The 24,180-nt window shown below is 41.1% G+C and overlaps 1 long non-coding RNA gene across 1 annotated transcript; it reads left to right on the plus strand.

Moving 5' to 3' along the window:
* The first annotated feature begins 1,067 nt into the window (after positions 1-1,067).
* Positions 1,068-22,618, plus strand: LOC138737404 (uncharacterized). Its single transcript, XR_011340885.1, has 3 exons — positions 1,068-1,299; positions 1,438-1,769; positions 21,935-22,618. It is a non-coding gene; the product is annotated as an uncharacterized lncRNA (long non-coding RNA).
* The last annotated feature ends 1,562 nt before the right edge of the window (positions 22,619-24,180 follow it).

The raw sequence follows: 24,180 nt of genomic DNA on the forward strand, positions 1-24,180 counted from the left end.
CTGTTGGAGCTGGATCTGGTGATGCAGTCGCGAGTCAGTAGCGTGAACAGACGTGGGCTGAGCACATGGCCCTGAAGTGTGCCAGTGCTCAGCATGGAAGTGCTCAATGTTCTGCTACCAACCCAGACAGACCACAGTCTTTCCATTAGGAAGTCTAGAATCCTGTTACAGAGAGGGGTATTGAATTCCAGCAAGGACAGCTACTGCACTAGCCTCTGTGGAATGTTCGTATCAAACCACCAAGCTGTAGTTGATGAACATCAGCCCAGCATTTGAGGCATGGCATCATTCACTAGGTGAGTCAGGACGGAGTGAAGGGACAAGACTATGGCATCGTCTATGGAACAGTTTCTTCCGTAAGAAAATTAAAATGGGTCTGGCATCTCTGGGAGGTGTGCTTTAATGCATTCCATTGTGGTGGTCAGTGACATAGGGCAGTAGTTACTGAGGTTTGTTATCGTTACTCTGGTATCATCACCCTCCTACATTCCAGGATAATGTTGGCTGTCTTGTACTTGGCGGGAGTGGTGTACTGCTGCAGTGGTGTTGAAGATGTCTGTGAAGACCTCCGTCAATTTGTCTGCACAGCCCTTCAGTACCCAACCAAGTATGTTGTTTAGTCCTTATAGATGACACTTTCTTTATTCTATCCTAATTTCAAAGTATCATCTTCCAAAAGCATGAGCCACAATATTCTGAATTTCGATCTCTTTAATCCAATAAATCCAACTCTGTGACTGCTGCTTTACGTAGCTTTAACCCGATAATAAAACAGATAAACATTTTGTGTAGCTCCACATTAAGACTTTCATAATGATGAATAACAAAACATTTACTGTATAATAAAGATAAACAAATTTTAAAGAAATACCAAAGATACAGATAAACAAATTTAAAGAGACAAAAAAATTCAAAGAAAAATTTCTCATGCTCACGCTTCCTTCACATGTCATCGAATAATGAGCAAGTCATCAGTCTGGGGGATATTATGACCTATTATAGTCACTATGGTAACATTGCAAACAATAGCTCTCTTAAAGAGACAGACACAAAATTAACTAAGAGTTAAAAAACACATGGTTTTAACCTTTACAGTCCTGCCACCATGTGTGGATTCACCTTTAATAGGATTCTCCTCAGCTCGGTCACTGCTCTGCAGGGGGACACAGCTTTTCTCAGCGTTGTCATGTTCTTCTCATCAAACCATGCATTGAAGACGTTCAGTCTGTTTGGGAAGGAGGCTTTGTTGTCTTTACTTGGGATTTAATTAGAAAATGCCAGAAACTCTCAGCAGATCAGGTAACATCTGTGGAAAGACAGTTAACATTTCAAGTCAAAGATCTTTCATTAATTCAACTGTTCATTCAATTTATTTTTTTGCTCAGATGCTACCCAGCCTGTCCAAAGTGTCCAACATTTGCTTTTTTTTAATTTCAGATTTCAAGCAACTATATCTTTTTTGCATTTGGAGTATGGTTTCTCCCTGACTTCCGACGTCCATCTGCACATAAGAGTGAATTTTTTTCATGACCGCCATGTTGGCTGGTGGCTAACCTCTGATGAGAGCTGGCCTTGGTCGCCACCAAGTTGAGATATTTCTCTGGATTTTAACTCCTTGTGTCCTGTTATTTCTGATTCTGTTACTCAATATTCTGATAATCAGACAGATTTTAGAGGTCACTAGTGTGCACAGGGGGCTCAGGATCCACAGAAACAGAGAGAATGAGAAGGATTCAAAGAGAGAGAGATCAGAAGGACATCGATCACAGGTAGGGCAATTCCAACATAAACCCATTCCGAAGTATGACTGGTCATCCAGAATGGAGCACGGACATATGTTGGGGATTACTTATAGTCGCTATTATTTTTCTGCCTTGAGTATCTAATTTAACCATACCTGGCTTATGAACGAAACTTGATTCTCTTTTTATTTTGCAATATTTTACCCAAACTGGGAGTAACAAAATAATGTCAATTTTCACATAAATGCTGTTGACATCCAGATCTCTCTCACTGCCATTGTTTTCAATCCCTTCACTGCCTCTGGAGTATCATGTTACTTGACTGACATCCAGTTTTCATTGTTGAGTCTGGAGGGCTGTAATATACCTGATTGGAAGATTGACTATATCTTATTCTAAGTACTTCCAGCCTCTGCCTTTCTCTCCCCTTTAAACTACTGATAAAACAGCATTATAGAATGACAAAATAGTTACAGCATGCAGAAAAGCCATGTGGCCCGTTTATTCCATACTGGCTCAATCTAAGAGCAATTCAGCTAATTCCAGACCAACATCCTCTTCCCATAGAACTACACGTTCCTGCTTTCCAGTTGTCATTTGAAGACTGGTTGAACTTACTTCAGATCCTAACTACTTGCTGAATAGATCTCTCTTGGTCATATTTGATTTTTGTTAACCTTTCTTCCTTGTCCCTCATTCCTGACCCTCCTCCCTCCTTCTATCTATCTATCTTCCATGATTTTAAATAACTTTTTTGGACCCCCTTGCTACTTTGTTTGTTCCATTGAAAACAACCTATGCTATCCATTCTATCTAGAGTATTGTGTTCAGCTCTGGTCACCTCATTACAGGAAGGTTATGGAAGCTATGGAAAGAATACAGAGGAGATTTACCAGGACATTGCCTGGATTGGAGAATAAGTCTTATGAGGAAAGCAGAGCTAGGACATTTCTCTTTAGAGCAAAGAAGGATGAGAAGAGACTTACTAGAGGTCTATAAGATTATGAGAGGCATAGATAGGGTGGACATGCAGCACCTTTTTCCCAGGGCAGGATCAGCAAACACCAGAGGACATCTGTACAAAGCGAAAGGAGGAAGGTTTAGGGGAGACATCAGAGGTAAGTTTTTTTTTTACACAGAGAGTTGGGGGGTACCTGGAATGCCATGCCGGAGGCTGAAGCATTTGGCATTTTTACACAGAAACTGAAATTATTCCGAAAAAAACTAGCAAACTTACCTCCGGCGTGTCCCAACGTGGCTGTTTGCACAGGGGCACTTTTAGGGCACTTTTACACAACCTTCTTATATTGCAGAATATGTCAGAGAGGGAAAGTCGTATTCATTATGCCTCTTACTTATGGAGTGGTTGTGGTCATTTCACAGAGCTCCTGCTCCATAAAAATGTGTAGGGGTCCCAGTGGAAAGATTTCCTGAAATGTTCTGCTCTTCAGCGCCAATTAGGGGAATTAAGAGACTCTTAGACACGTAGATGAATGAAAAATAGAGGGTTACGAGGTAGGAAATTTTTATTTTTTTTGGTAGGAATATATCAGTCGGCAAAACATCAAGGGCCAAAGGGCCTGTACCGCACTCTAATGTTCTATGTTCTATCCACACAACTAAAGTCCTTCATTCTTGAACTCATGTTGGTTAATTACTTCTGCAAACTCTTCAGAGCCTTCATAATTTTCTTAAAATGTACCAACCTGATTTGATTTGTTTTGTTAATGTTCATCATGAATTCCTGCTCTTTGTAATATTTGCTTCTATTTATAAAGACTAGGCTTTGTCAACCACTTCCTCAACTTGCTCTAATACTTTCAATTAACTATGTCATTTGCCACCATCCACAATATCAGTTGTTCTGATCCCTGAGAAACTCTATGTTACACTTCCCTCTAATCCAAATGCAACAAGTCACTATTAGTCTCTGTTTCCTGTGACTTAGCATCTTTATCCATGATGTTACTGGCTTCTTTATTCCTTATACTTTAATATTTAGGACAGGCTCATTATTTAGATCCATCAAATGCTTTTTTTTTGAAATCCATAAATACAACAATTACATTTCACTCATCAAATTTTCTGCAACTTCGCTTGCGAGTGGATTCGCAAATCCAAATGGAGAGGGGAGATGTGGTTGTCCGACAAGGGATAAAGGACAACTCAGGAGGGGAAGGGGAGATTGGGGATAAAGAAGATAGAAATAGGAGAATAAGGAAAATGTTGGATGTTGTAGGAATGTTGTCTTATAAAGAGTTGAAAATAAGAAAACAGAAATGGAAAAGGAGGAAAGGTAATGATGGAAAAACGGAAAGAGAAGATAAACAAAATATAAAAGGGCTACGCTGAACTATATGACTTTAAATATTAATGGAATACATAACCAAATTAAAAGGAAGAAACTACTAAATTTAAATGAATAAATGTATTCCATTAGAAAAAATAACATATAGGTTAAGAAATAATATTGAAATATTCGAACAAGTATAGGAGCCTTACATTAAATACAATAGCGAAAACCTACCGGGGTCAAACATTACCTAAGTTGATGGAAGGAGAAGGAAAGAAAAGAATGGACTCAGTAGAATTTCTGGTGTATTTTTGTTGAATGACAACATTGTCTGACTGGCTTAATGCAACCTAGATTGTATACCTAAAATGGATGAGAGAGGGGGGTGGGGGAGTGGTTTGGGAGGAAAGGGGGGGGGGGAGAAAAAGTCACTGTATATGTGTGAAAAAGAAATAGTGTATATCATGGCTAATGTGATTTATGGTGTGAAAAAAAAAAAAAAAAATTTCTACAACTTCACAAAAAAGTATCTGTTAAGTTAAACATATTTTACCTCTTGATCTTCCCAGATCAATCACACTTAGTCATAGAGTCGTCGAGCTTTACAGCTTTGGCCCAACTTGTCCATGCTGACCACATTGTCTACCCAAGTTAATCCCAGTTGTCTGTATTCAGCCCATATTCCCCTAAATTTTCCTATCCATGTACTTGTCAAAATGTCTTTTAAATCTTAAAATTGAGCCTGCCTCTATCACTTTCTCTGGCAGTTCCATGTAAAATGTTCTCCTCTGGTCTCTATTAAATCTTGTTCCTCTCAGCTTGAATCTATGCCCTCGAGTTTTTAATTCCCCTACCCTGGGAACAAAAAGGCTATGACTTTATCTATGCCCCACATGATTTCATTAAGCACTACCATGATTTGGTTATAAGAATTGGGTTTATCCCTGCACTCTTTTGATACAGGGGTACATTTTTTACAGTCTTCAGGAATCTATGGTTGTTTGGAAGATTTTGAACAGGTCCCCTGCAATTCCTCCCATCCCTCATCCAAATTCCCACAGCATCCTCAATGTTTTCAGTCTGGAATAGATTTTAAAAAAAGGAATAAGGTAACAGGATAAGGTGGGGAATGTGAATACAGATAATGGACCTAGCACAGACGACGCACTTTTCCTTTCAGGTTTTTGCTTCTTTTCTCTTTTGAGTTTTATTTTATTCAGTTTTTTTTCTCTCTCTTTTTAGAGGCATTTTCATCGTTATTTATTTTTCTTTTTTGTGTTTTTGTCGGGGTTGTAGATAAACTTTTGTAGCGATGGGCGAGGGGGGGGGATAAATACAGACTCTGTGTGTGTGTGTGTGTGTGTGTGTGTGTGTGTGTGTGTGTGTGTGTGTGTGTGTGTGTGTGTGTTTATTCCAAGAATAAGAGCAATTCACAGAAACATTGTGAAAGGCAGAGGCTGGAATTACTTAAGGAAAGATTGAACTATTTGTTGAATTCTGTGAGTCTATAAAAAATTCAAAAATTAAATATTCAAAAAGCGTTTTCAGTCTGGGTGAGGCACATTATCACTTTTTGTGCAAATAGCTTTTCTGCCACCTCCTCTTTATTCATTTTAGTTCATTCAGAATCTCCCTTGTTGAAACTGCAGCATTATCTTCTTTATCAGTAAGAACTGATGTAAAGTCCTTCGGCCCCATGAGTACATTTCCTTTCTTGACCTCTTGACCTCTTTTTCCTGTTCACTTCTACAGAATATTCTCAGAGCACTTACATTTGTACTCAGTCTTTTCTTATGCACCCTCTTTGCCTTCTTCAATACTTGTCTTTTACCTTCCTTCTGAACAGTTATCTTTACTTGTCTTATGGCTTGGTATCAAACATGAATTGATACCTGGTGCAGGGACATAGCACTATGTCAAAGCTGCAAGTTGTAGCATCTCCATTGCCAATCTGGGAAGGAACAAAAATGGCCAAGAAAGGTTCAATCCACCAGAAATATGCACACCTCCTGAGAGCAGAATAATGATTGGTATGAAGGAATGCTTGGGACTGAAAGAACCAATTTGAATGAAAGTGGTTTTGGAATTGGTAAGAACAAGGGAAGCAAAACAAGCATAATTCATTCACTAAAACAGATCATAGGACTGTTCTTGCATTTGTAAATATTAAAGTACAGAACAAACAAAGGAAAAACAAATTTTATATTACTCTATAAAGAAATCTTGAAGTAAATGAAAAATGGAAAATTTGAGTTCAATTAATCTGCTGCAGGGCGGTCAAATGCTAAATGATATAGAGAGTGACGATCTAGTTCCATACCTTTATTGAAACTGGTGCTATTTTGTGGAAAGTAATGGCAATTAGACAATGACTTCCCATTCAACCTCCCCTATGTCAGGGATCATTTTCTCCAGTGTTTTGAGTGAAATCATGTAAGGTGTTGGAAAGACTTCTGAACTATTTTAAGGTAAACTTTAAATCTCAAGGGATGTAATGAACATCTGTGGTAAAAATCTGAATATTTTTAGCAGTTCGACAAGGTACCACTTAATCAGGAGGATAAATTTTAAAACATTGTGAACAATTATTTGATAAAAAACTATTTGATATACTAATTCCTGAACAATATTCTCTGGTTTCATGAGAATAATCTTACTTAGTCCACTTTTGCACATCTTATTGCACCCAGAACAAATTTTATTCATGTTTTTGGTCTCATACAGGGGTTCTCAACCTTTTTCTTTCCACTCACATCCCACTTAAAGTAATCCCTATGCCATCGGTGCTCTGTGATTGTAAGGGATTGCTTAAGGTGGCTGGGAAGGGAAGGTTGAGAATCACTGCTCTAGACCCAATTTTTGCTGTAATATTTTTCTTGAGAAAAATTGTCATTGGCCCATTTCCTTTGGAGTTATGAAACTGTGCACATAACGAGTTAATTAAGGACCATTAAAACACTGGTTTTCAAACTTTTTCTTTCCACCCACATATCACCTTAAGCAATCCCTTACTAATCACAGAGCACCAATGGCAGAGGGATTACTTAAAGTGGTATCTGAATGGAAAGAAAAAAGTTGAGAACCACTGTATTAGAACATCGCTGACAAGTCCAACATTCATTGTCCATCCTTAATCCCCTTGAAGAAGATGGTGGTGAACAGTCTTCTTCAACTTCTGCCGTCCTTCTTCTGAAGGTGGTCCCACACTGCTATAAGTAGGCTGAACCAGGATGAAGGTCAAGCAACAATGGTGATGTATTCCCCAATCAGGATGGTGTGAGATTTGGAGATAGAAACCGATAAGGACCAATGTTTCCCTGCACAGGTTGTACTTATCCTTCTTAGTGGTAGACATTTGGAGGTGATGTCAGAATAGCTGAAGTGAGCAACTGCAGGTTTTTGCAAGTGTTACAGCCACTGTATTGGCAGGAATTAATGTTTGGGGTTGTTAACAGTGTGTCAATGAATGGTGACTTGGTCCTTCTCTGACAATCCCCCATGAACATTCTGATGGATGTGATGCACTGACAAGCCCTTCTCTCCCTCCACCTCCTTCTCTTGTTTCCTGCAGTCTGCCCTGTTCACCCTTCTCCCTGCTTATTTTTCCAAGTTTGCTCTACTCCCATGTATGGAATTGATACTTTTGCAGTACGCTGAATCAGCAAAAGGTATATCAGCACTTACCAAACTATTCTCTGCAGACATAAAACACCAAGATATGTATGATCACATCAGCAGGCATAAAATATACAATTATTGACTGACCTTTAATTCGTGGATGACCTTTTCACATAGAACTGGCTCTGACTACAGGCTCAGCTGTGTCTATTCAAGGGAGGACATTAGCTGGATCAGTGTACTTCTAAATGAGAGCATAGCATCAAATCAGCCTTACATACCAACATCAAATCATTACCTTCCTACACACCATGATTTCAGGAAGCATTCAACAGAAATGTCCCTCAGCAAAATGGCTTGTGAACACTGTGGTCATTTTGATATCCAAAAGGCATCTATCATCCGTAAAATAGAGAATGCTGTAAGTTCTCAATAAACATGTAATACATATCAAACACCTAATTAAAAATAATTGGTCAATTCAAACCCAGCCTAATCGCAATACACCCCAACATTACAGGGGGACTGCATTCCTAGAAAGACCATCCACATCTTGATTTTTTGTAATACGAACCCTATAGAGGAAAATATGTCCTGGGTGGGGTAGGTCCTTTCATGCATTTGCAGCTCTTCTCAGTCTGCCGGAGGTATAGACAGAACTCATGGAGGGCAAGTTAGTTTGCGTGATGGCCTGAGCTGTGTTCACAACTCTCCGCAGTCGGGGATGTCAATACCTGTTCCAAATTGTGATGCATCTGGTCAGGATACTTTCTATGGTTCATCTATAAATATTAGTTAAAGAAAACTTTGGTGGCGGTAATGGGGTAGGTGAGGGGGGGGGGGGATATTTCCTTAGGCTTTATGGAAGTAAAATCTTTGATGTGCTTTCTTGGCCATCGCGTCACTGTGGTTAGTCCAGGGCAGGTTGTTGGTGACGTTTGCACTAAGGAACTTGAAGTGCTGCACCTAAGCAATGGTGAAGGAGGCAGAGACTTGAAACACTTGCCCTCCTCCTTAGCAAAGTCAATGGCTATTGCCTTCATACTGCTGTCATTGAGGGACAGATTGGTGTCCTAAAGCCTTGCCCCCAGACTCTCTATTTCTCCCTGTATTCCATCTCATTGTTGGTTGAAGTCCAACCTATGACAAAGTAAACATTTGGAATTTTATTTGGCCACTGCCATATGATTATAGGGAATGTGGATGGGGGATGAGTCTATTCAGGATTATTGTGGGGTAGATGTTGTCACCAATCCTATGATTGTGGCCTGCATCTCAGGAAGGTGAGGATCTATTTGCTTTGACCTTGGTCTTGAGTTTGAAAATTAACTTGTTTGGGACCATCAGCCAGCTCCCCACCATGACTACCAGCCCCCCCACATCTCCATCGGGCACACAAAACTCAAAACGGTCAACCAGTTTACCTATCTCGGCTGCACCATTTCATCAGATGCAAGGATCGACAATGAGATAGACAACAGACTCGCCAAGGCAAATAGCGCCTTTGGAAGACTACACAAAAGAGTCTGGAAAAACAACCACCTGAAAAACCTCACAAAGATAAGCGTATACAGAGCCGTTGTCATACCCACACTCCTGTTCGGCTCCGAATCATGGGTCCTCTACCGGCACCACCTACGGCTCCTAGAACGCTTCCACCAGCGTTGTCTCCGCTCCATCCTCAACATCCATTGGAGCGCTTACATCCCTAACGTCGAAGTACTCGAGATGGCAGAGGTCGACAGCATCGAGTCCACGCTGCTGAAGATCCAGCTGCGCTGGATGGGTCACGTCTCCAGAATGGAGGACCATCGCCTTCCCAAGATCGTGTTATATGGCGAGCTCTCCACTGGCCACCGTGACAGAGGTGCACCAAAGAAAAGGTACAAGGACTGCCTAAAGAAATCTCTTGGTGCCTGCCACATTGACCACCGCCAGTGGGCTGATATCGCCTCAAACCGTGCATCTTGGCGCCTCACAGTTTGGCGGGCAGCAACCTCCTTTGAAGAAGACCGCAGAGCCTACCTCACTGACAAAAGGCAAAGGAGGAAAAACCCAACACCCAACCCCAACCCACCAATTTTCCCCTGCAACCGCTGCAATCGTGTCTGCCTGTCCCGCATCGGACTTGTCAGCCACAAACGAGCCTGCAGCTGACGTGGACTTTTTACCCCCTCCATAAATCTTCGTCCGCGAAGCCAAGCCAAAGAAAAAAGATAATAAATAGGAGTCTGACATAGTGAAAACTCAATGTTGAACAAACTCAGCATTTATAGAGCAAAGATTTTTTTTAAATGTAGGCCATTTTGCTCATATCTTGAAGGGTTCAAGCCCTAAACGTTGGTTATGTATATTTTTTTAAATTGGATCTTTACTTCAATCATGGTGTCTGCAGACTTTCATGCATCCTTGCATTCTCCTGGCTGAGTGCAGGACCAGGGAGATTGCATCTGCCATGGATGTGCTGCCATAATAGGTGAATTATAGTGGATTGTTGCAATGAGAGAAATCAATGCTGATGTGAGCGCAGTCAGTGTCTTAAAAGCTCAAGCTCAACTATGATTCGCTTTCAATAATATTACCCATTATTAACCAAATATTAAAATACTGAAAGAAGATGTAATGCAAGAAACTGTTGTATTCAAAGGCAATGTTTTGAAGAAATGAGAGAAACAAGTCAGTTTACAAACTGCATGGCACCTGGTTTACAGGTGAACAGTGGGGCCTTCAGGAACCATGCATGGGACTTATCTCTCAAGCGGCAACGAATCACCTGAAGACTCCAAGATCAATTGTTTTGACTAATCAGTAGCCAAAACCAATTTCTAAATTTGTTCAGTTAGAAGTTTCCTCAGTGTGCTTGGCGAGTGTACTGGAGACTGTAACTGTAAATATAAGTTTGAAGAATTTTATTTATCAAAATTTGGAGCCAAGAAGATCTGGTGTGCCACTCTCCCTTCCCCATCAAAACTGGAGGCACTCTGATCATGATTCACTCTGGCTTTTTTGTACAGTGTATTTTATACCCTAACAATGAATCGTAGTTCTGCAGCACCCGCAGGAAAAAGGAATCTCAGGGTTGTATGTGATGTAATGTATGTTCCCTGACCATAAATCAGAAATCAACCTCTTTACTCCTATCACCCCCCATGTTCAATATTTTGTTTCATGTAGCAGGGTGTAATGATAGAGGTTGTTTTGTGAGCAGAAATGTAGACATCTCATTTACCACAAATAAGACAATTGACAGAGCATAAAAATGCAGAATTAAAGAGAGAAATCAGTTGGAATGGAGCATAATTCTATGATTTTAGGGTTTGGTTAATAGCAAGAAAAAAACTATCCTTTTGCCTGGTACTCATGCTCATGAATCTCTTCCTGTTGGGAGGGAGTGAAGAGAGTATGGTTGGGATGGGATGAGTCTTTTAATGTGGTGGCTACTTTTCCAAGGCAGGGGAGTTATAGATGGAGTCCATGGAGATGCGGGGGTTTTGTTTGATGGCCTGAGCTATGTTCACAACCCTCTGGATATTTGCATTCTTGGGCCATACAAGTTCCCAAACCACAAAGTGATATGATGATTTCAATTGTGCACCTGTGGTAGTTGTTAAGGAATGCTGGTGAAGTGCCAAATTACCTCAGGCTTTGGAGGAAGTAGAGGCGTAGGTGTGCTTTTTTGGCCGAAGTCACTGTAGATATTTACTCCTTGGAACTTAAAGCTGTCTATTATATATCCACCTCAGCATTGTTGTTGAGGACTAGAGAGTGAGCTCCATCCTTCCTCTGGATGTCAGTAACCAACTCCTTCATCTGGGTGACATCGAGGGAAAGATTGTTGTCCAAGAGCCAAGCTCCATCCCTCTATCTCTCTTCTGTACTCTGCTCCGATGTTAGATGGTGGCATCCTAGGTAGATGGAGCTGCGTTTGGCCACACAGTCATGGATGTATAGGGATTACAGTAGAGGAATCTGGACGCAGCCTTCTCTTCAATGCTTTGATTGCAGACTTGCACCTGTGATCCAGACATTACTAGTACTCTAGTAACAAAGCCAAGTAACTAACTGCTATTGTCCTTTAATCTGTCTCAATAGGAATAAATTGATGGAGCAATCCTGGGTCTTGATCCATTTAGCATAATCAATTTTCCAGGCTAAGTCCCCCCAAGGAAACAATCATGTGTGTCCTGTATTCACTGGAATCTTCCTCCACCACAACAGTTGGCTAACCGCAGTTGTTACACATGCTCATACAATGTTTAGTTTGAACAACTCTCAATTTCCAGCCTGTGTTCTGGATCTCAAAGATATGAAGATTGAATGTAATGCTTCCTGGAGCCCTCCATCACTAACATCTGAAAAAGTAAGGTGGCAGCAAGTGGGAAGTATCATGCGGCCAAGCGAACATCTGTATCAACAGAAGCCAAAATGTCACCAAAGATCATAGCAGCTGCAGTAATCAGACGGAGAATACCACAGCTCAAACAGCAGTACTCATGGTGGATGAAGTACATTAAGTAACATATGAGTCAGGTGATTAACAGGTTCAAACCCAAGCTAGTTTTCCCAAAATTTGAATTAAAATGTAATTGAAGCTTAAGGCGAGGAATAGCAGGATAGTTTCTCCTAGATTCCCAGCTGAATTAGTGAGAATCTCCTCTGACCATTACCTTTGTGTATTCCTGGAAACAAATCTAAGAGATCATTTTTAATATTGCCAGAGTAGAACATTTTTCACTTGTAAAATAGTCTTTGTTTGTGTAATGGAGTTCATTGTGTTGCAAATAATGATTAAGGTGACTTTTGCTGATATCCTACTCTCTCCTGTACTGTTTCGGAAATAGTAAGTGGAGCCACATGTGGACTATCCTTTATAGACCTCTGCTGGTGCAACCCACACAATCTGGAGAAACTAGCTTTGTGAAACAGAACGCACAGTTAAAGCCTTTAAATTTTCCTTTGAGAGCATGCAACAATTTGGACTATTCACCTTGCATTGAGGTTGGAGATCTTTGGTTCCAGTTTGGGAGAGTCTGCTCATGGTGCGGAGATGAAAACACCGCATTACTTTTTCTTCTCCTTTATATCTTGGAACTGTGTTTCATATCATTGTCCTTTTTGGGGGGGGTCAAATGGAAACCGAAGCGCAACCATTTAAAAATGATCTAGACATAAGCTTAACGCCTACTGGTATATAAATTAAAATTTTTAATTTAGACATACAGCACAGTAACAGGCCCACAAGTTCATGCTGCCCAGTTACACCCAATTACACCCTGGTACATTTCAAACAGTGGGAGGAAACCGGAACCCCTGGGGAAAACCCACACAAACACGGGGAGAATGTACAAACTCCTTATAGACAGCGCGGGATTTGAACCCAGGTCTTGATCGCTGGCGCGGTAACAGCATTGCGTTGACCACTAGGCTAATTGTGCTGCCCTATAGTTAGGAAAATCCTTGAAATTATCGTTAAGGAAGGAATAGTGAGACACCTGGATAGAAATAGTTCCATCAGGCAGAAACAGCATGGATTCAGGAAGGGCAGGTCATATTTAACAATTTTACCGGAGCTTTTGAGGATATATTGAGTGCAGTGGATTGAGGGGGAACAGGTGGATGTCGAATACTTGAATTATTCAATAAAATGCTGCAGAAAAAGAACTTCTGCATAAGGATGCATGGAGTTAAGGGGAATGTGCTGACATAGACAGAAGACAGGAAAACCAATAGAAGACAGGGAATTGGCATAAACAGGTGTTTCTCTGGTGTGCAGAGTATGGCATAGGTCACTACTGGGCCCGCAACTGTTCACAAAAATCAGAAATACTTGGAGGATGCGACCAATCATATCATATCCAAGTTTCCAATGACACTAAATTAAGTTGAAAAGAAAATTGTATTGAGGTCTCAGAGTGTCATTACAGAGATCTAGATAGTGTGTAAATGAGTGGGCAAGGATCCAGCAGATGGATTATAATGTTGGTAAATGCAAGATCATCTACTTTGGAAGAAAAAAATAGCAGATTGGATTATTATTTAAATGGTGAAGGCTGTAGCATGCTTTTGTGCAGAGAGACTTGGATCTGTTTGCACATAAATCACAAAAGGTTGTTTTGCAGGTGCAATGGGTAAAGGAGGCATATAGAATGTTGGCTCTCATTGCTAGAGATTAAATTCAAGAGCAGGGCAGTTCTGCTGGAACTAGTGAGGTTGCACCTGGAGAACTGTGTGCAGTTCTGGTCTCCTCGCTTGAGAAAGGCTTTGGAAGCAGACCAGAGGAAGAGGAAGTTCACCAGGTTGAATCCGGAGGTGAGGGGGTTGCCTGTAAGAGAGGTTAAGTCATTGAGACTATACTCAATGGAGTTTAGAGGAATGAGAGGGGTCTTGCAGAAATTTTAAATAGAGATAAGATAGAGGCAGGAAAGTTATTTCCACTGGTAGGTGAGACGAGAGCTAGGGGCACAGTGTCAAGAGTAGACTTAAGATGGAGATGAGGAGGAATTGTTTTTCTCCAGGAGTAATGAACCTGTGGAACTTTCTGTCAAAGGTGGGGGTCGAGGCTGCTTCATTGAATGTTATTGACATACGTAGATAGTTTTTTGCATAGGAGGGGAATGAAAAGTTTTGGGGTAAAGGTAAGTTGGTGAAGTTGATACCACTTTCAGATCAGCCGTCGTCTTGTTCAACGGCAGAGCCAGATGGCCACTTCTGCTCCAACTTCTCAGGTTCTTATGTAAACCGTAGCTGCTGAACAACTAAGATTCTGCAATTGATGGCGACCTCTTATTTTCACAAAAACTGTTGAATGGATATTTTTAGTCCACTTTAAACTACATGAAGGTGTAAAGAAAGTCATAGCAAATCAGGAAAGTTAATTTCACCAACACTAAATGTTTAGCTCATGTACCCCCATATATAGTAATGTGAAAAACTCCATAGACCACTATCTTTCTTAGTTCAAATTCAAGTTTATTGTCATCTGACTGTACATTTACAATGTGTCTATGTAAAAAATAATTTATGGGTTTCTAGGATGGTTCAGCAGTCTGGCTGCCTTGAGGAAGAAACTGTTTCCCAGCCTGGCAGCCCCGGTTTTTATGGTCCTGTTCCTCTTACTTGAAGATAGTGCCTCAAAGATACTGCGGTCTGGCAAGGAAAGGTCCTTGATGATTCTCTGAGCCCTCCTCAAGCACCGCTCCCTGCAGATGTTGTCGATAGAGGGAAGGGTGACCCCAGTGATCTTCTCAGCAGTTTTAATCTGTTTTACATTAGTAATGTAAAATAATATTTAAATGGTGATTTGAGTTACATTCTCTATCCTTGCTTTCAGATCACCTGCAGCATTCCAATCCTCCAGGATGTATATTTTCCTAAAATTCTGTCTCCTTGAGTATCCCAGATTTAACTGCTCCACCTCTACAATATCATTCCTTACACGAATGAAGATCCACTTTCTGAATTGCTTCCACAAAACATTTTGCATATCTACTCTTTTAAAGCATTTAAATTCTAGAGGGTAGTTAACACGACCGGCGACAGCACAGGCACCAGACCTCACTCCATCGAGGACATCTACACGAGGCGGTGTCTTAAGAATGCAGCCTCTATCCTCAAAAGACCCCCACCACCCAGGCCATGCCCTCTTCACTCTGCAACCATTAGGAAAAAGGTACTGGAGCCTAAAGACGAGCCCTCAGCGGCACAAGGACAGCTTCTTCCCCGCTGCCATCAGATTCCTGAATGATCAATGAATCAATGACACGGCCTTACTTTTCGTGCGCTCTCATTTTAATTTTTTTAAGGTAATATCATAAGATAGTTTTAATAGGAATATTTTCACGCTGACGCTGCCGCTAAACACTGAATTTCATGACTTGTTCGAGACAATAAAATCTGATTCTGATTTTGAAAGCCTATCTCTTTGACCTGGCATTGATATTTTGATTGATTTTACAGTTGTGGAGTAATTTGGGATGTTTTACAATATTATCAAATTTAAATGCTGATTTCATAAATTTCACCCAGAAATTATGAAAATCCTCAATCTTTACAACACAATTAATAGTTAATGATCTGGTCTCTTCACTCATTCTTTTCTCTTTACATCTCCTGACTCATGTTGTTCGCACCACTTTTCAATCTAATTAACTTCTCTCTCAACATGTGGAACTTCATTCTCTGAAGACTCACCCTGATAGTGTTAATAAACGCTGATGAATGGTGAAATAGTTATCATCATCTGGAACTCAATGTGTGAGAATGTATGTTTTGATGAAGGATCTGGCCTGAAACATTGACCATCTTTTTCTCCCAACGATCTGCTCGACCTGCTGAGTTCCTCCAGCAGATTATGTTTATCTTAACTTTAATTCGAGTACACTAGGAGTACTATATGCAGTTCTGAACACTTTATCTTAATAAAATGTGGAGATGTCGGAGAAGGTGCAGATTCAGAAATGTGAGGGCATATATTGGGGGGAAAAAAATGACACACGGAGTGAGCTTATTTTCACTTGAGAAAGGAATAATGAGGGCTACTCTATAGATGTGTTTAAAATTATTAAAGATTTTAGTAGAGTTAAGAAAGATAATCTCTCCACCTTGCATTGCCTCCCCATTCCATGTCTCCCCAACCCAATCTCCATTATTCGTTTGATGGACTTTGATAGAACCTTGCGGTGACTGTGTGGTTGACAAATGAGATTTGATTTATTTAACTATTTCTTTTTATTTAATGATATAGCCCTTCCGGCCCACAAGCCCAAGCCACCCCAATTAACAGACAAACCCTGTGCACTTCTGGAGGAACCCACGCAGTCACAGGAGAACATACATACTCCTTATGGACATCACCTGATTCGAATCCCCCCTGGTCGCTGGCGCTGTAATAATGTTACACTAACTGCTACACTAACCATGTCCCTGCACATAATATGAATCTTATTTATTATATAGCTTGCTTACAAAGGACAAAAATCAATTAAAGAGTTATATTTATATTTCACACCCCTTTCAGGATATCCCACAGTAGGTTCTTTTGAAGTGCAGTCATTCTTGTATTGTGGGAAAAACAGCTGCCAACTGCACACAGCATGCTCCCAACATCCAACATCCTGCAAAGATGGTTCACTGATTATTCAATACACAGATAATTATTTAAATAATAACATTTGGATCATTGCCACGTAGAGTCATCGAAAGATACAGCTTGGAAGATGGTCCTGCATCCCACCGAGTTGGCTCGCAAGCAGCTATTTTTACATAACTCTGCTCTAGGCCATTTTATTCGCCACACATCACATTCTCATCACTACCCACCCCCAGACTCTACCATTCACCAAAACACTAGGGACAATTTACATGTCAACTTGCATATTTTTGGCATGAGTTTAATTCTCTGGAGTAGTTATTGAATACAAAGCTTTCTGACTCAGATTCAAGAGGCCTGATAACTGAGCCAGGTAGAATTGTATCATTGTTCATGAGATTTAGAGACACATTTTCTGGGCAGCTAAAGATGTTTCTGTCTATTTATTTATGATTATAATTAAAGAGAGTCCCTTGAGAAGGAATGGAGTACTGCAGAGAACACTTTGGATTGCTTGGCTGGTGAAATTTATAGAATTAACAATGTAATTTTGTGAGTTTTCTCCCTGAATACTGAAAAGTAATATCACAAGGTATATGCATTTTATATTTAATCTTAAAGAATAAAATCCACTTAAACTAATTGATATGATATATTGTGAGTTCCAACATGCTTATTGAATAATGGGCAGCTTGGAATATCACACGGAGTACCCCGAGGCCATTCTAAGGAACTGAATCTGCTTCCTGCGTTAATACACCCAAAGTGTAATTTAACAATTCTCACTTTGCGGTGTTACATGCATTTTCAAACAGTCAAACAGCATTTCTTTCCTGATAGTTGTCTCAGTGCCATTCATTCTCTTAACTTCATTGACAGATCTGTCAAAATACACACAATGTTAAAGAAAGCTGGCAAATTGTATAAATCAGATCATATCACTCCGAACCAAAATTAACCTATTCAAAGCTGCTTCGTCAGGTGCACTTTGCAGGGCTAATTTTAGGGGTTCTGAAAACATCTTAGCATAATGTGAATTCACCTTTTGAAAAAAGAGCTGGCAACAGTAGGTGACTATGAAGTTGTCTGTCACAAATATTCATGTAGGAAGGAAATTGGGTCCTAACGCAGTTTGGCCCATGCATGAATGGATCCCACAGAAATGATTTCACTCTTAACAGCCTGGAGTTAAATTGTATCCGATCTGGACAACCAGGCACATGCAACAAATGTAAGTCTTGCCAATAACATTGATCTCAAGAATGAATAAGAAATGTAGGGCTAATAATAGACTAATGTCTAACGATGATATTTTCATCTACTGTGAGATACATTTCATTGTTGTAATTCAGTCTATCGATCACAGGGTTTCTTTAGCGGCTTGACTCCTTACAGCTCACTGGTTGTTCTGTTTTCTATATATAAAATGAACAAATGGGCTATAGCAATTGGAGACCGCAGCTTCAAACACTTACGGCTTCTTTCTCGACCTGTGTCCTCTATATTTTTGAGGACTGTCTTAGGAGACAATATCTATTTTCCGAAGTGACACTTGGGTCACTACTACCTTCTTTCTGAGGTTTTCTGATATTCATGCTCTACATTTTTTTAAAACAGCCCAGAGACATGCAAATCTCAAGTTGACAATGAGTGTACTGGTAAAATTGACAAGTACATACTTTCTGGAAAGGAATACTGGGACCTAAATCAAAGACAGCAGAATATGGTTAAAAACTCACCTAAGGTCATGGTCTTTTGCAGTTAAACACTTCTTCTGTTCAAATCCTCTTTGGGGAGTTAAGAAAGCTAAGTTGATTGAATTCTTTCTTTTATTAGGAGTGACAATCTAATCTTTAACAGATGTTTCCACAAGGTGGTCACAAAATGGGTCCCTTTGCTATTTACTAATCATGGGCTTACTCACAAATGGAAAACTCCTTTTACTTGAAGTAAAATGCAAGATATCAAAGGATCTCGATCATCTTTCAAGCTATTAAAATGACCTACAACGAAACATCAACCTTTTTCTCCTTTAAGTTGCAGTTCCCAACAAAACATTGCTGGTGCAGTCTATAGGTGAAGAGTGCATGATAGGTTTAATGTGAAACTTTATGCTCTAGCCAAGTAGGAGTGCTTATAAATGTAGTGGATTTGTTATCTTAAAGTCCAATATGTGCACATGTTAAGTCACATGAATAAACTACAAGTAAATACCTTTACCATTTCCATTCTCTGAATTCTCAGATTCCCATTGGGGAGCCGCTGTGGTTTTGCTTCTATTTAAATTTTAAATGTGATTTGCCTCCTTTGCTAATGTTAAAGTTAAAAGCTACCACTGTTAGTGCTTTCCTTGTACTTATTTTTGTTTGTGGATCCAAAATGGTGCAAGAGTGTGGTGACTTTTAACAAGCTGCCTGCAGTTTTTCACTATATCTTACTGTATGTGACAATAAACAATTCAATTCAAAACAAATGCCAGCAATTACAATCAAAAATTTCACAAGATAGACAATACTGCAGAACACAAAGCATGTGGATTGGGAGCAGAGGGGCTGACCACGTGTACTGTGTAATCGTCAAATATTTTGGACCATTTTTTCGGATTAAATTTGGGTGGGGGGGAGGTTGACTTTTATATGGGTCATATCTTTAACTCAGTAAATTGTTCAAGGCATCGGAAGCTCAGATGCCCGGGATCGGGTGGTGAGTCCGCGTTTGAGGCGTTGGGAACTTGGATGGGAGGGCAGCCAGAGTGAGGGTCTGTGGTCAGGAGCTCCAATGGATGGGAAGGTGGGCAAGGGTCTGTGATTGAGTTGTCAGGAGCTCTGGTGTGTGAGTGGCCAGGGTGAAGATCTGTGGTCAGAGCCTTGGGAACTCAAATGGATGGGCAGTTGTTGTGTTGGGAAGAGTATCAAGTTCGGTGGCTTCACAGAGAGACGAGTCTGGACTCAAGTGTTACAATCACAGGTAACTTTTATCAACACATGGGAAACAAACAAGGGAGAACATTAAACAGTGCTCGATCACTATTTCACTTAAGCGACGATATAGACATTCACCTAGGACTTCGGTTGCACTCTGACAGCAGTAAACCTATACTTGACCCACTCACACACTACAAACAGGGACTTTTACAACACAACTGGTTCGCTGAACCAACACCTTACCTGCAACATTTCCAGTGATGTCCACATTTCCTGGAGTGATGTCTGGGCCTTGGACCATAAGGCAGAGAGAAGGAACATGCTATGCATTGGTGTTATATACAGTGCTAATCTGTGCTGCTAGCCAATAATGACCCTAGACAATTTAAATTAGTCAGTGCCAAGGTGTTCTACGCTAATGACGCCCCGCCACCCCCCTCCCCCAATCTTTCAGTTGGACGTCTTACAATCTTCAAGTCTCAACTCAGCCATTTACCATGTATTCAGCTTTCAGGTTCAATCTTCTATTTGTGTGTGTGTGTGTGTGTGTGTGTGTGTGTGTGTGTGTGTGTGTGTGTGTGTGTGTGTGTGTGTGTGTGTGTGTGTGTGTGTGTGTGTGTGTGTGTGTGTGTGTGTGGGTGCGTGCATGCGTGTGTGTGTGTGTGTATGTGTGTGTGTGTGTGTGCGTGCGTGTGTGTGTGTGCGTGCATGCGCGTGTGTGTGTGTGCGTGCGTGCGTGCGTGTGTGTGTGTGCGTGTGTGTGTGTGTGTGTGTGTGTGTATGTGTGTGTGTGGGTGCGGTATCTGTAAGGAAATTGTATGTTGTCCTGTGTCTGCGTGGGGTTCCTCCAGGTGCTCCAGTTTCCTCCCACCTTTCAAATTGTACTGGGGTTGTTGGTCAAATAAATAATGTTAAATAAGCAGTGCAGAAGCTCTTCAGCACATTCTCAGAGCCTGTGGGTAAAAGCTGTTCCTCCGCCTGGTGTCTCAGGCTCTGATATGCCTGTTTTCCTTTCCTGATGGGAGTAGTTGGAAGATGTGTGCGAGGTGATGGGGTCCTCAATGATTTTGCGAGCCCTCTTCAGACCACAGTCCCAGTAGACCACGTTGATGGGGGATAGGAATGAGGGAGTCCCCATTGATCCTCTCTGCCACTCTGATGGTCCTGTGGATTGGCCTCCAGTCCAATTCTCTGCAGCAACCGTACCACAGTGTGATGCAGCCGGCCGGGATGCTCGCGATAGAGCTCCTGTAGAAGGTTGACGGGATGGTGCCCGGTTGCCTTTCCTGCCTCAGTCTTCTCAAGAAGTGGCAGTCGCTGTGGCGGCTTCCTGACAAGTTAAATTTATAAACTTCTAATTTAATTCAGCCTATCATATTCCGGAGAAAACAACACAAATTTGCATAGCGTATACACTCTCATCTGTTCAACATTGTGGTAAATTTCTTTTGTACCCTTTCCAAGACTCCCACACCCTTCCTGCAATGGACCAGCTCGAATTCCACACAAGGCACCAAGTGCAGCCGTACCACATTTTACACAGCTGCAACCTGCCTTCCTTACTCTGATGCACAATGTGGCGACTATTGAAGGCAAGTGTTCCATGCGCCTTCTTTATCTCCCTAGCTGCTCACATAGTTTCTTTCCAGGTCTTATGGACCTGGACTCCCAGATCTCTCTGCACATCGATGCTTTAGGGGATCCATCATTAAATACGTACTTTTCCCTTACATTTGACCTCCTAAGACTCTAAAGTTCAACACCTCAAACTTGACTGGATTAAATGTTAACAGTCATTTCTCTGCTCATTCCTGTAATTGATCGATGTCCGACTGTACTCTTTGCTAGTTCGTTTATCATCATCCAATTGTTCAAGTACAACCTGATGAAACAACGTTCTCCGGTCCTTGGTTCAAAATATGCAAACACACACACGGACAAATGATACATAAGCAGGATTAAGTATTCAAACATAAAAATAAATAAATAAATGTTGTTCCATAAATTTTAGAGTCTCGGATAGTTAGTGTGAGCAGATTCTTTATTCGTGGGAAGAAGCTGTTTCTCACCCTGGTGGTTTTGGCTCTGATTCTCCTGTATCTCTTTCCCAACAGGAATAGCTGTAAGATGCTGTGTGCAGGGTATATAATCAACGATATATAGCCCTCTATACCACCCACAAATGCATTAATCCTTGCATCATCTGCAACTTGCTAGCAAACCCACCTACTTTTTCTTCCAAGTAATTGATAACTATAACTTTCAACAGGAGTCTTCACACCAATCCCTGCAGAACAGGACTGGTTACCAACGGTCACAGACCTCCAGCCAGAATAAGACCCTTCCATCATGACTCTGTCTTCAATGGACAAACCAATTCCAAACCCTAACTGTCAACTCACCGTGGAGCTCATGCATCTGTATCTTCTGGGCAGCCTGAAGGACCTTCACAAACCCTTGGTAACTGCTGGAAGACTTATTGGATAGACTGATCATTTCCCCAACGGGAATGCATTAGAATCATGTAACCAATAGCTTTTCTTGTAATAGTAGTTATACTAATAATCAGTGATGGCTAAGATTGACAGAAATCTGGGCTGTGGAGTTAAAAGCACACTTGTTATATTACTGTGCATTCAAACAGGAAAGCAGAACTGGCACCTACGGGGGGATTTAAGAAGATAAACCCCGTGAAAAGAAAGACTTTAATAACAATTATTCTTGAAATTGTTTTATGGGGTCAGGAAATGGGTTTAACAAGAACAGAAGTGGAAGTCTTGTTTCTGTTAGCAGTCTAGATGCAGTGTGTATAATATAGATATTATATTTAAGGAAAAGTTAGTATCAACTCATTGCAATGTGGAGTATATAAACATGCTTTGGCATATATACACTCAGCTTGGGATCATAACCAGAGTGAGAGAGGGTGGAGCATTATAAGTGGTTACAGTAAGTGAGAATAAAAGCTGACTGTGATTATATGTTATGACTACTGCTGGTTCCAGTTGCATTTTTGGTGGTAATTGGATTGTAAGTTGACATTTCTGGGGAGAAAGATATTCCATTCCCCATGGGTGGTCTGAAAAGTCGAAGCAAAGTAACAGGCCACCCTTGGACTGGTCTTCAGTAGAAGCACCAGAGATGGAAGCACTGGCTCAGCTGCCTGCAGTTATTTTCAAAGATGAGTTCACTTCCAGATTTTCCAGAATCTCCACGTCCTTTGTTCGAGGGAGACAAACATCTCAAAAATGTCAATGAGAGTTCAAATTGCTAACTTGCATTTTGAAATCAACTGATTTTATTTTTAACTGCACTGAAGATCAAACAAGGTTTATAAATGTCAGTCAACATTTCAGGTACAAACACCTTTACGAGGGATGGATTTACATTGGTTGTCAGGCTTGCTCAGAGCAACATGCCCATTGCAAGTGAAGCACAGGGACGGTGGGAACCTGCCCACTGCAAGTGCAGCACAGGGACGGTGTGAACAGAGAATATGGAAGAGGAATGAAAGTTGAACACAAAAACTTTGTCACATTGAAGACCGATTTTCTGAATCTGTGCTCATATGGTCTTTAAAACTGCTGGAAGGAATTTTCTGGGATAAATTCCTGTTATTCTTTTTAATGGACCTCAGCATCATGAATGCACAATGGGCCTACATTTCAGGAAAACAAGCTGAATAAAATGTTTTGACCCTCAGGATAGCACCAAGTTGGGAGTTGGCTGCAACGAGGAAAATGCCACCCTCTCAAAATGTGAACAACATTGCACTGTGTTTGTTTACAAGGTGCCTGCAGCTGAATTTCAATGTTTTCAATTCAAGAAACATGACACAGGATTTCTAATTGAAGTACATACTTCATACTTCTGAGATTTGGCACATTGGTGGTGTGCTGAGTCAGGCTACACATCATGTTATGCTCATTTGGAGCCTGGCCAGTTGGAATTGGGACTGACAGGGTACTGCAAACCTGTGCCAACCAATCAGCTGGTGCGTCACGGACATTATCAATTCCTCATGGCTGCAGGCAGAGGGCATCAAAAGGGTATCAATCATCCCGGTGCCCAAGATGAGTAGGGTGAGCTGCCTCAATGACTATCACCCAGTAGCACTCACATCTATGCTTTGAGAGATTGGTCGTGGCCACGGAGGACCAGTGAGAGGCTTTGCAGGTGAAGAATACAAAGACATCGGGCTATTGGCGACTCGAGGCAAAGAAGCCATGCAGGCTGCAGGTTGCTGGCGACTGCAGTCAAAGGACTCTCACCAGGCTGGCCTGTAAGGGAGTGCTGGGGGTGATGAAGGCTTCCTGATTGTGGCAGACATTCGGATCTGGAGCTTGGGCTGCTGATGGTTTAGACTGGAGTCGGTGTGGCTGCGGAGGCAGATCCAAGGCCACTCTGGGGAGAGGGCCTCTCTTTTGCTTCTCTTTTTCTGAGAATAAGAGCTGCGAGGTAATTTCTGCTGATGGTGACTCGGGTTGCCTTACAGCTGACTAAAGCAATATGTAA

Source organism: Narcine bancroftii, chromosome 6 (genome assembly GCF_036971445.1).
Source record: "Narcine bancroftii isolate sNarBan1 chromosome 6, sNarBan1.hap1, whole genome shotgun sequence".
Classification (NCBI taxonomy): Eukaryota; Metazoa; Chordata; class Chondrichthyes; order Torpediniformes; family Narcinidae; genus Narcine; species Narcine bancroftii.